Genomic DNA, 13,564 nt, shown 5'->3' with positions numbered 1-13,564 from the left:
ACATATGAAAATCCACATATAATAGCAAAAAATGAATAAATACTACATTGAGAGTATAGAAGAGATTGTAAATTCAATACTTCAGTTAATAATTTAGTACAATACAATAACGAAACAATATATGTAAAATTTAGTGAATTTAAATCGATAACTTTAAAATAAATTCACAAGATAATTTGTAAATTAAAAAAAGGAACCAGTGCCGATGAATTAGATGTAAATATAATCAATGAAATTTGGGAAATACTAAGAACACTTTACATTATTTAATAAATAAAACACTCTCTGAAGGATTACTATACCTAAAATTAAAAATAGTAAAAAGGTTGAGGAAATGAGAGCAGTTAACATGTTGCCTTGTACATAAAAGATATAATGAAATAATTTAAGGATTTCAATACTTCTCAAAACATTCTATATGAAAAACAATCGCATTTTAGATAAAAACATTCCACAGAGCCTGCATTACAAAAGGATACAAACAAAATCAATGAAGCAGTTTTAGAGAACTTAAAAAAATAGACCGAAGAATAATGTTGAAGAAGTGAGAGAATATCAGTACAAGTGAAATAGTTTAAGATGGTTTAATAATTATTTAAAAAAACAAGAAAGCAAAAAGATAAAATAAAATAATATCTGACGGTGTACCACAGAGATAAAAATATTTCTAGAGCAATCTGCAAAAATAAAAATGTAGCGAAATCCTAAATAGAATAAAGAAACCATCGTACATTAAGAAATAAATTATAATATTTTTTTATTATTTACTTATGGTATATTTCATATGTATGTTAAGATAAAACTTGTTTAGTATAAAAATTAGCTATATTAGCTAAATAAATTAATAAGAAAATAATATAATAGATGCTTTCAACGCTCCTTGAAAAAATGTCCATCTGAGATATTTCAAACATTTTCTTTGAATCCTTTCCAACAACAAGTACTTTGAGTCGCTGGGATTCTAGACAATGAACCCATGTTTGAGAACACTACGAACTAACGAAGTATGCAGAATGCCAATCGGCAAAAATTGTTAAAGTAGCACGCGCTCCGCGTTATGAAACCGAGCATCCTAGACACCTTATCGTAAACTGAAGCCATGTGCATACACAATCTTTATTTCTGCCCAAACATCAATTCAAAGTTTCTACTTAAAACACTTCACTTCGATTGACATACCCATAGAGACTTTTTTAAAGAGAAAGAATTCACATTTGTGCAAATTTTGAAACACTTTCAAATCATCAGCATCGTTAATGAAGAGTGTCGTTACTGAATCATCGTAACGACACTGAGTATTTTGCTCTTTTTAAGTGAATATCGTTAAATAAAATCACTTCAGTTTTTTGCATGTATAAGTTTTGCTATAAATTATGATTTTAATTTAAATATGAAAATAAGTTTCAATTGCTTTTCTTTCAGCAACTACAGTTCTGTGTAAGCAACAATTTTATTAAATGATAAAATAAATAGTACCATCTAAATAAATCGATATTGTAAAATACAAATATATTAAATTCCAATAAAGCAGAAATCAAAGTGTTTCGCTGGTTCTTCGATCCTAATTAGACGACCTTCTTGCGAGGGTTAAGATCACGCGCAACAGGAAAAAATCCCTGACATTTTCTTAAGAAGAGAGGAGAGGACATTTGATCCTTCGAGCTGGATTGACTACCAGTGAAGAAGCTGCTTCAATGTAAAATATCCTACAGTAATATCTTATCTATCCTTATCTAAGTTTAAAATATTCTACGCATTACATTATTCGTCAAAATGCACCTATAAATGATTATTGAGTATTTTAATAAAGGAAAGGGATTTAAAAAAAAATAATGTTCTAAACAACTGTTCATATTAACTGCTAAAATCAATGTACAATTTTACATATAAATTGAGTTAATCAAGAATCCCTAATACTGGTGGCCATTTAAGTATCTCAAGAAAAAGCTACATTGCCATTTAAGAAACAGATATTGCTTAACTTCTGACGAAGGAGTTCGCACCAAACTTTATCGAACGCTTTTTAAAAGTCAGTTAAGACTTTATTGACGTGAAATTTAGAATTAAGAGAGTTACTACCACTTTTGAAAAACACTAGAGCTTATAGCCCGTGAAACGACGTAGACGAAAACAATGTTATCGGTTCACTAGCACTTGCCGACAGTGATTTTGGATATATATGTAAATTAATACATTTTTACTGACAAATAAAGCTATATTTTCACTGACGTTTCAGTCATATCATATCCGAATCAACGGTAAATATATATTTTTATAAGCGAAAATATAGGTTCAATGTTAGGCGCTAGTAAAAATATATTCTGCTCTAAAATGTCTATGAAACTCAGTTTGACAATTTCAAAATCTGTATCTGCTGTTCAAACCTAAGCGAATTAAACAAATCTATCATAATCTATAGTTTTAGAGCTTTCATAAGGTTAGGATTAGGTTTGGTATAATTTATTTTACATGTTAAAGTATTTACTTCGTCCGACGATGTGATACATGGGATCATCTGTTTGTGAATATATACAATTTTACTGATACTGAGCAGTGAAATTATATTTATACTCGTGAAAATATAGATTTGTTGGTAATATACATTTACTGTATTATATTACATATACAACATAATAATTAAATATTACACTAGGGTGCCTAGCAATTTGATGCGATTGATCTGAACAACAAATATAATATTGATCATGCGATATAATTAAATAGCTGGATTTAAATACATTTGAACCAACGACCTTTCGGAAGGTAATGACTTCAAATTATATACAAATTATTTTACCCCAATTTAGCCTATGACTACAAATCATCTACAATTTATTTTAGCCCAACTCTAAAAATATTTTTGATTCTGAGATTTTAGTAAATGATACTTGATTATATATACAATAAAACACAAACATGAATATTACAATAACGATTAATATATACATAAGCCATTCTATGTATTATCCGTTTAATTTTCTTTAAATCTGAACTATAACTTGTTTTAATCAAAAACATGGATTAGTATTATCGTTTACGTTAAAATATTCATTATTGAGAATCATATACCAAACCTATCATTATTAATTAAATTCCGACACCGGACATTGCCTAATTTCTATTTGATCGTTTCGGTGTTCTGAATCGTTCCGCATTATCATATAAACGCGATGCCACACATCAATTTCATACATATGTATGTGTATATAGAACATTATACATATTCGTACATGCATTCGAGATTGTGCCAGAGAGACGATCGTTCTTCTCGTTATCGGTGAGCCGTTTCCAATAAACGATTTGCATAAATGAATAAATAAAGAAGTTGTTCTCGATAAGTTATTATGGATTTTGAATTAGCTCCATTATATTGTTTGTCGTCATAGATACTTTAAGACTTTCCGATTTCCTATAGTATTAAAGTGCTCTCAAGAGGCGTCGCTTGATAATGCAAATTGTTATCCTGCAACTTCACTTAATAACAATATAATGTGTATTAAATTATGATTACGCGTCATTATTATTATGCAGTAATACTTATGATTTCGCTCATATTGTGCGTAGGTGTTGCGTGATAAATTTCATAGCTAATTTTGCTTCAAATTAGGTACATACGTATGAACATTTATGTACGCATTAATTTTAAAAGAACATAAATAGAACCAGGCTACTAAGTCATATAACTAACGAAGTTTTTTAATTATGGGTAATCTATTAATTATAATTTCAAAGTCATCACAAAGTTGATTATCAAACAAACTTATTAATTAGCAGAATATATATTTGATATTCAAATTTATTTTTTAAGTTAAAGCTCTCTTTCTTTCTACACATAGTATAAAATTCTTGAATCAATGTAACACTAAAATGTGTACTCAAAAATTTCATGAAAATATTATTATAATATTTGTAGTGGTATTGAATTTATTATAAAATAAATTTAAGCCCCTGATTTTAAAAGAGGATCTTTTAAGAAATTACTATAAAAATAAGTGTTTTTAATTTTTTTTTAATTAGAATAATTGCCCATAAAAAAACTGAGGAAAATTTTAAGCGCATAATTTTACTTCTAAGCTAATTAATCGTATATTGTATTTTGGAAAAAATTGCAGTTTAATAGCATTTTATCTTATTAAGAAATTAGTGCAAAATTTTATTGTACTTAGAAATTAGAATTAATTATGTTGTCGACGCGATCACCTTTAATGTTTTGTTGCATTTTTGCATAAAAACATTTTATAGTACTAACAACATTACTTAATATTTATGTTTTACATGATTTACAGTTCAAGTATTAAATTGTAAGAAATATTACTTAAAAAAATATAATTTATGTGTACAATTTGGCAAAGAAGACCACCCAAACAGTTGAGCCAATTTATTTCTCCATTATGGGCGAGCTAATAACGAAGCTTTATCTTCTGTATTAATGCATTTTATCAGTTGAAAAGAATTACTGTTATTCTTAATGGTTTGTGGAATCATCGATGATGATTCTCCGGTCGTTCCACTCAATTAGCGGAAAACTTTTATTTCATTATACCTATATATTATATTTATTGTCACTACTGTTTTTTTTTCGCCTCGGTTTCATCTCTTTTAACTGTATCTAAAAGATAAAATCTATTTCGACCACTGCGAGACGTATCGCCAATACATGAGCTACGGTAAATTTACTGCCATCGTATTCTGGAATACTACTATATTTTTATTTTTCAAGAAATTCCTCACTGAACCCGTTATGTATATAGGCACGGCTTAATTAGCAGCAAGTCGTAAAAGTCGAGAATTTGTAACGTATCATCTGCATATCGTCCATATTTGTAAAATTATTATAAAGCCATTATGGTAGATAAGGTTGTAACGTTCCACATGCAGATAAATACCACCCAAACGGATTCATTAGTGGAAAAATGTCCAAACGAAGAGTTTAATGGTCTATAAAAATATTTTCGACGCCTCTAATCGCTTTAGAGTGTAAAGCACTAATGCATATTATGTAAAATTAATTTATTGCCTTTGGATATAATACAAAATTAATTAAGATTAATTAAATCGGGCTAAGATCAACTTTAGTGTCTTTGTAATATATGAAAATTATTTGTAACAAAGTTACTTCAACGGCTAAACACATAAATCACATACCAAACAATAAATTTCAGTAAATGACTAAATTTTCCGATATTTATCTATTAGCATAACTAGTTATGTGATCTCATCTATTTAATATCATAAATCAGATTTTAAGTACTAGAATTGTATCACATTACCAATTTATTACATTTTAAGCTGAAACACGTTTTTTTAAATATATGTTATGCAGTTATATATAAGATTTAATTTATTATAATGTATATACATATTGAGATTTACAACCATTTTAATTATACCATCAATAGAAAATATGTTTTAACGGATTTTGTAATATTATATCTCATAAGTATCAATAACAATAATTCTGTCAAAAATAAAATTATGTTCACATCCTCATATATAATATAATATATGTAAGGTACTAGATATTAAAACTTATTGATGTTTAATTAACTAAAACTCAAAGAGATTTCTTATAATTTTCTGAGAAGCAGAAATTAACCATCTATTTTAATTTAAGGAAGATAGTATCAAATATGTCTGTATAATGTTTCCTTATACGAAATAAATTTCATTAAGACTATTCACCGAACTTATTAGTTCGTATTTTTTACAAAATTAATTATTTTATGAAATATCATTCATTATTTTATTTTTGGATTGTAATGAAAAAAATTTTTTTTTCTCATCATTTATGAGATAAAATAATACTTATAACAAAATAAATCTATTATTTTTATACCGATTAGCAATTAATAAACATGCTCAAATTATGTATTTATATATTTTTAATTTTTCACTCAAAACTTCACAGTTTCCTGATTCATAGAGTACAAAAAAGGGTGAATAATCATGTAGCAAATATATCTACAATCACTGTCGGCAGATTTAAGTGGACCAGTACTGATGAATTAGATGTAAATGTAATTAAAGAAATGCTTGGAACTAAATCACATTATTTAGTAAATAAAACACTCTCCGAATGAGAAATGCCTTATTATTTGATAATTTATCACAATACAGTATCATGATAAAGTTATTTTGTTAGTAAATAATAAAAATTAGAAAGAAAAAATATTTTAATGATATTTCATAGTAACTAACTCTATAATATCTCAGTTGTATATATTATCATACTGTATAAAACAAATCTTAATCTGTAACATAGATCATGTACTATTTTTAATTCTATCAAGACAGGTGAGATTGACTTCGTGAATCGATAAGAAAACCTACATTACGCAATTTAACGCTTGAATCATTGTTAATCATTTATCATATTTAATGATTATTGATTCCGCATACTCAGCGACGCCGTTTGACCCTCGCGGACCTTGAACCCTGCAACATGATCATCTCACGTTTTAATTACAGCTTCGTCGGAAAAGTGAAATTCCAAAAAGAGTCATTAAGCATGAAACTGAGGGCCGCGTAATTCATATGGAAAATTACTCAAATCATAATCGACCGTTTTTTTCAACCGACGTCCAATCAAAATGTTTTTAAAAGCCTTTTTATGCTTCTGAGGTCTCAGTAATTAGGTGAGTCTGTGGAACCCGGTAGTGGCAAGATTTTCTAACATAAACGATATAAAGTGCGTCTGATTCTTATTTAAATGTATCAGAGTTACACAACTACTATTAATCAAACTCGCATAACCTCTAGAAGCTGCGTATTTTTTTTTAATAACTCGTATTGCGTCAACAATCACATTGAGCTTATTTTTTGTATAGTAACGCTAAAAGACATGTCAATCAATTATATATATATTTATTTTTATAAATAAGAAATCACGACATAGATATTATAAGATTATATTTCTTGACTACTTTTGATAGCCGGTATCGTAAAATATAATAATTAAATTAATATCCCTTCAATATATTAATAGTCACTAACGAAGTTAATTAGATATATCGCCTCGCAGGAATCTTAATTTATTTAAACGAGACATAACAACGACACGTAAGAATTTAATTAAAATATCAATGTTATCTTAATCTTTATATAATAAATATAAACACACATATGCGTATTGGTAGTATTATATGAATACAAGTTGAAATTTCCTGTTTGTAAGGGAATCTGGCCAAATCGAATTTCGATCTGTTATATAGCCAATTAAACACGGGATGTTCCGAGATAACGTAACGCTAATATGCCTATGAATGTCAAATATAACTATTAATTATTAAAAAAAATATAAATTTTACCTACGGTATATGAATAGATGACGTTTCGTGGGATTTACTATATTCATTATTATGTAACTGCAAAATCATATCAATATAATATTCAATACTTATTACTCCTATGTGCTAAAATAGACTTTCACAATAATATTGTATGATAATTAGCAATAGACATCAAAAGATTGTTGTATACAATAAATGATGTACGCATGAATGCAGTTCAGATGAAATACATTAATCATAAACTAATTAAATTATTAATAATTTTGCAGCTTCTATTGAGCGTCATTAGCATTTAGTATTTAATTATCTTTTTAAGTTTGGCATATATGAAATTAGGTTATTTAATACAACCTTAAGTTACAAGACGTGTAATATAATAAATAAAATACATTAAGTTACAAGATGTACATTAAATAATATACATTAAGCAGTTTTTTTTATAGGTTTAACTAATAAATTATAAAAATATATAAGTCTATCCAAATTAACACAACAATGACTACGACGAAATGGTCGCAAATATAAGTTTAATAAATAAAAATATTCGGATTCTTTAAAATACACAAGAGAAATAAATGTATATTTTAAAAACACTATGTCAAATAAATTGGCGTAATTAACAAATAATCTATATTAATGTGTCATGCCTTAAGAAGCTTTAAACATTTTTGCAAATCCTTGTATATATATATATATACGAGCTCAGATATAAACTTTTCAAGCTTAAATCCTTAAATAATACAAAACGGTAAACTGCAATTCTCTGTTACAATTAAGATATATTTAAAATTCAATATTTTCAGAAATATTTTATAATAATCCATAAATTTTAGCGTGAAAAATAATTAAAATATTTATGAATGACCATAGAACAATATATCCTGAAAGATATTTTTAATTTATATCGTATTTATTTTATATAAAATAAAATTAAAACTTGTTCAAAGCACACGAAATACTGTCAATGCACACGAAATCGTGTTCCATCCTTTTATAAAATTTGAGGTAAAGGTTTATACATATTTATCGAATTTCACGCTTCGTTTTCTGCTCGATTTACGAACGAAATCGTATATCATAATATTTTTTTTTTGGTAACAGTATAAGTTAATCGAAGCTCCGTTATGAAGGATACATCTTAAGTCACTTGCACAATCGAGCATGGACGATCGATTGTTACTAAAAGCTTCTTCTTCCGCTTCGCCGGAACTTCTTTATATCAAAGAATTCGCGATTTCCTTTCATGTATTTTATTTTTATTTTTGCCGGTCATGCAATTCATAAAAATCGACTCGAAATCGACGAGACGGATCGAAACTTGGCAAAATGAATTTGACACGCTGTCTTCGAGGTGCAATGCGATTTCGGTCTTCGATTATGTCTCCTGAATCGATTTGCATTTGTAAATTGATTTGAACGATCAGCGGAATTTAGTATCTTTTAAAAGTTATGCGTATAAAATAATATAATAATAAAATGGCATTGGTATTTTTATGAATTAAACATAAAAAACAACATAACTGTTATATTCTAACAAAGCCATAATAAATGCTATAAGAAAAAATACTTATGTAAAACTAACCATACCCGAGGCGACATACGCCCTTTTGAATAATACGTTAAGTATCGAATTTCTAATGCAATTATTCGAAGTTTATTGTTTTTCGTTTCTTTGTGCAAGATTCCATTACCATCAACTAATAATAGGTACGAGTAATTTAATTACTACACTATACCCAACAATGTGAATTCGAGAAGTTGTATACTGCAGTGCTATTCAAATGGCAGTTACTTAGTAAAACTAAATAAATAAATAGAAATATATCAAACTTCTCTTTATTCATAATCGATTTATATCGTAGAGTAATCAGTTATCTTTTAAATTTGCCTGTGATCTATCTATTAATCTAGAGCTAAAAATTATTTCGGAATGTACTTTCGCTTGATTATTTTTAGATCAATATGAAAACATAATCTACTCGTATATATATATGTATATAATGCTGTTTTTTTATTTAAAAAAATATAAATATAAACAGTCTGCTATTTAATTATTAGAAAGTCTGAGATATTGTTTACGATTATCAGTAATTTAGTTTATCGTGGAATAAATATCTGTGCTTTTAATGTATATTAACAGTTAAAATACAGCCGTGCAGTGTATTAAATGCACATGGACAATTCAAGGTGACTGCTTGGCTGGAACAGATCTGACGATCGAAGTGGTAGCGATCGCTTTCTCTGAATTAAACAATGTCATTTGTGTCTATTTGGCGTAAGCTCCAATGGCTACAGGTAAAGTATTAGTGAAAATGATTTTTCAATCACACCGATTTCATTTATATACAATTAATAAAATGAGGGAGATCAAAAAATACACACTCCTTTGACCCACCTGAGCAATCTGAATGATTTAAGGCAAAATTTAAATCTTTATTTTTATTCAATAAATATAATGCATTTCGTCCTAAAACGCACCTGAATCCTTTTCATCGGATTTTCCAAGTAATAAAAGTACTTTTTAAAAATGTTATGCTTTGTCTACAGATTTTTTATTAAGCTCGTGATTGCTGTGTGATCTCCAATAATTATTAGAAATAAATTTGTTATTACAGGACCGCAACATGGAACTGTACAGAGGAAATGAGAAAATAAAATCACTAGTATAAGATTCAAAAAACTTTAGATCCTATTATAAATTAGCTCTTGGTACTGTACGCGATTTTCGATTTCGAAAAAATATTATTCCATTCTTAAGTCTATAGAAAAATATTTTTTAAAAACACATGAAAAAATATTGCTTAATAGCAAAGAAGATGAGTTAGTTTTGCTCTCGCGTACTTGATCAAAAATATTGGCTTTAAAATCTTAATACTAACTGACATTCGAATAAGTGGAAATTAAAAACTTGTCAATCAGACTGCAACTAAATGAAAGAGAAATGATCCATGGATTGTCGAAAAAACATATCCAGAAAAACCATAGCACTTAATACGGACTCTGAATACCATTACCACTTCTTAAAGTAAATGAATCCAATTGCCACCCCAATATAACTTTATTGAAAACTAAGGCAATTTCAACAATTTTGTTCATCAAACTTGTCGAACGACCTCGAAAAATTTACGATCCTTCAACGCACGTTGATTTGTGATAACTTAGAAGACGAAATTCGTAGATACCAACAGCAAGGAAAGGAGTCAAAAAGATATATCGGACGAAACTTTGGAATTAACTATGAACATTTGCCTTAAATGTCATAAATAAACAAGATCTGAGTTCCGGAGCATTTTTATAACAAAAAGAATACTGGATGAATATCATATAAGATTAATAAAAATCATATAAAACTGCTTTTGTCCTTAGTTGCATAAATTCTGCAACTATGGAATTGCTAAATATTTTCTATATATTTTAAAAACGGTTTCTGGCTTTTTTATCATTAGTATATTAGTAGACTTAATTTAAAATAGCTCACATTAATTTCGTTGATCTGTCAGAAAATCCCGAATTTAACGCGTAGTAACCGTAAAAAATAACGTTTCTAATTTTGGAATGGCTTTCTAACGATTCTCCTTTTTGAAAGAGTGTGTGGGCAAATTATTTAATGAAATAAATCGTTGTATAATCACACGTTTTGGGGTATTGGTTTCGATAGATGCTAGGGTGCAACATTTGAAGTGGTGAGCAGTTGATCTTGGGTCGTCGACCAGATCTGAGAGACTTTCATTTATCTGCTTTTATTGAAATTTTTGTAGGCCTATTAGTAAGGCTAGAATCAAAGTAGACCGGTATTAATCAATTTATAATCTTTAACAGCCGTCCCAATTGGTGTCATCCTCGGGAGATGATCCCCAACGGCGCCCTCCACCAAGAAAAGTTTCCTTTACAGAGCGAGGCCCTCTTTAGAGAGTCAGTCAGAAGTCTGAACCGCTTCGTACTCCTGAGGACAAAGACACCACAACGCATCCCGCTGACAAGAACCACTAGATAATTTGTCGCCGAGGACTGTGCCCCCGAAAAATTTATTCCGTAAACAAATATGTAAGATTAAGTAGCCACATGTTAGCTTATTTTAAACAACTGTATAATATTAGACTAATGAATATTTACACTCTCTTAATTAAAATTCAAGATTGTTAGTAAAGTCACCGAAATTTTTTCACTGGAAAAATAATCAATGCAAAAATATTCTTTAAAAATTAAAAATTTATAGTAAAAACTGGAAAAAATTAAGTCTCATTAATTTCTTTACATATATCAGCATTTTAGAAAATCAATGTGTTTTATGACAAAAATTTAATCTAAAATTCATAAAAATATAAATCATGTTATAGAATATATTGCATCTTGTGCATTTAAAATGTGGTTTTTAGATAAAATAAAATTTAAAATAAAAAGCTAAAGAAACTGTCTTTGTCTTTCCTGAATATCAACGAATTCATGTTCCAGCACCTTGCCTATTTAGATACAAATTCTAAAATCATAAAATCAGACAGAAATAAAGAAAATACAAGAATCGTCACCAGAAATATATGATATCATAGCTGCAAGAGGTCAAGACTTCTTAACAAGAACCTAGAGAACAATATATGCTTATAATATACAAAAAATCATTTTTTAGACCAGTTGTCACTTATGGTGTGGGACAGAAAAAAAAATTAACTTACCATCTTTTAATACAAGATATTTACAATTATATTTAGAAGCAATAATAATAAAAAATAAATGTTGGAAATATAATTTATTGCCAAACATTGTAAGGGCTGAGAGAAAGCTGACCAATCATCGGTTGTAATGCTGAAGAATGGAGATATTTTTATGACTTGATTGCTAGGCAAATAAACATTTCATTATACCAATTTCTCGCAAAGACTAATAAGACAATGTAGGTACACTACACAAGAAGGAATCAATCTCCCTTAGATGAAAGTACAAAGAAATGTTGGATTCATATATATTATGAAAATTTGTTAAATACCTATTTTTTTATATATTATTAATAATATATATGTACAAATATGTGGGTTTCTGTGTGTCATGAAAAAAGTGTCCACAACATTAAGTTATATTTTTAGATTGATGAAATGTATTTAAAAATTATTTTCTTTTAACTAGCTTTAAATTTAACTGTTATATCGAATAGAAGATCAGTCTCTAAGACACAACCGCAAACTTAGTAACACTCATTTCACACACTTCATTTAACCATCGACAAGGAAAAAATCGACATTAATATTAAACGAACCCACGACTGACACGAATAACGCAACATTACATGCAATTCACGAATATCGAACGAATGATCAACCGTGCGTAAATGACACATGCATTTTCTTATATTGTTACGGAATTATTGAATCATTTTTTAAGATAATTTTTATATTTACTATATACACAGTTTCAAATACTATTAAGATGATATTCCGAAAAATAATATTTTAGTGGATTTAATTAATAGCTCACGATCGCGGCTTCCGACGCCTTTGAATAAAATGTGGGCCAATGGGTTACAAGTTTATAATAGACACAATATATTTACCCAACAGGTCATATTAACTTTCTTGTTTGTCAGGCCTACACACGAGCCGAGTCGATCGTTAATGACTCGAAATTTCGTGACGATGCTCGGGAATCGTGATCCGAAACGCCGTTTTCCATTCGTTTTTGTGAAATAATTATCGGAGATTTCGGCCGCTCTGTTATCGCCATTACTAGAAAGATTAATTCGAAAAAGGTATGATTTATAACATATTTTTAATGACAAATGCTTTGGCAAGCAATATTATTGTTTTTAATCTAACCCTTATTTATTATTAATTAGTATTAGTAAAAAAACTTACCAATACAATTTAACGGCCTTTATCTGTAAGCAAATAAAAATATTTTTAAATATAACACATTTTATTTGCATTCCAATACATAGTTACACATTAAATATTACATAAGTCTAAAATAAAGTATATAAAATTATGTAAATTTATTGTATAATGTGTCATATGTCACATTAAAATTAAATTGTTTATGCCTACGTGCAACATTATAATTTATTACTTCTAGAGTCATAAATTATCATATAGCATAAGTGGAATGCATCGAATAAAGTATTCATAATTACAAAAGCTCTCTAAAGAACGGATCAAAAAGCGAATGACTTTTATACTACTTTTCTTAATAATTTATATTTGTAAGGTTCAAAAAACTTCGAGTAGGAGATGTGACTAATTACTTAAAAAATTCTATATGTATTACAACACTAAAAAGAATATCTCTAC

General features: G+C 28.2%; 1 protein-coding gene across 2 annotated transcripts in view; it reads right to left on the bottom strand.

Annotated features, from left to right (window-relative positions):
• The window catches only part of sano (CABIT domain-containing protein serrano), a 199,921-nt gene that overhangs the window by 100,146 nt on the left and 86,211 nt on the right, over positions 1-13,564 (bottom strand). Inside the window, exon 1 of one of the 2 annotated variants that reach the window (XM_088192725.1) lies at positions 12,832-12,944. The exons of the other annotated variant lie outside the window; for it this stretch is intronic. The gene's annotated coding sequence lies outside the window, so the exon portion shown is untranslated. Of the gene's footprint in view, positions 1-12,831; positions 12,945-13,564 lie in introns of those variants that run through there. 2 annotated transcript variants of the gene reach the window in all.

Source organism: Plectrocnemia conspersa, unplaced genomic scaffold (genome assembly GCF_051122295.1).
Source record: "Plectrocnemia conspersa isolate PC_06_02 unplaced genomic scaffold, ASM5112229v1 ptg000009l, whole genome shotgun sequence".
In the NCBI taxonomy this organism is placed as follows: domain Eukaryota; kingdom Metazoa; phylum Arthropoda; class Insecta; order Trichoptera; family Polycentropodidae; genus Plectrocnemia; species Plectrocnemia conspersa.
The sequence above is the reverse complement of the archived record's forward strand: the minus strand, read 5'-3'. Positions and strand labels throughout refer to the sequence as shown.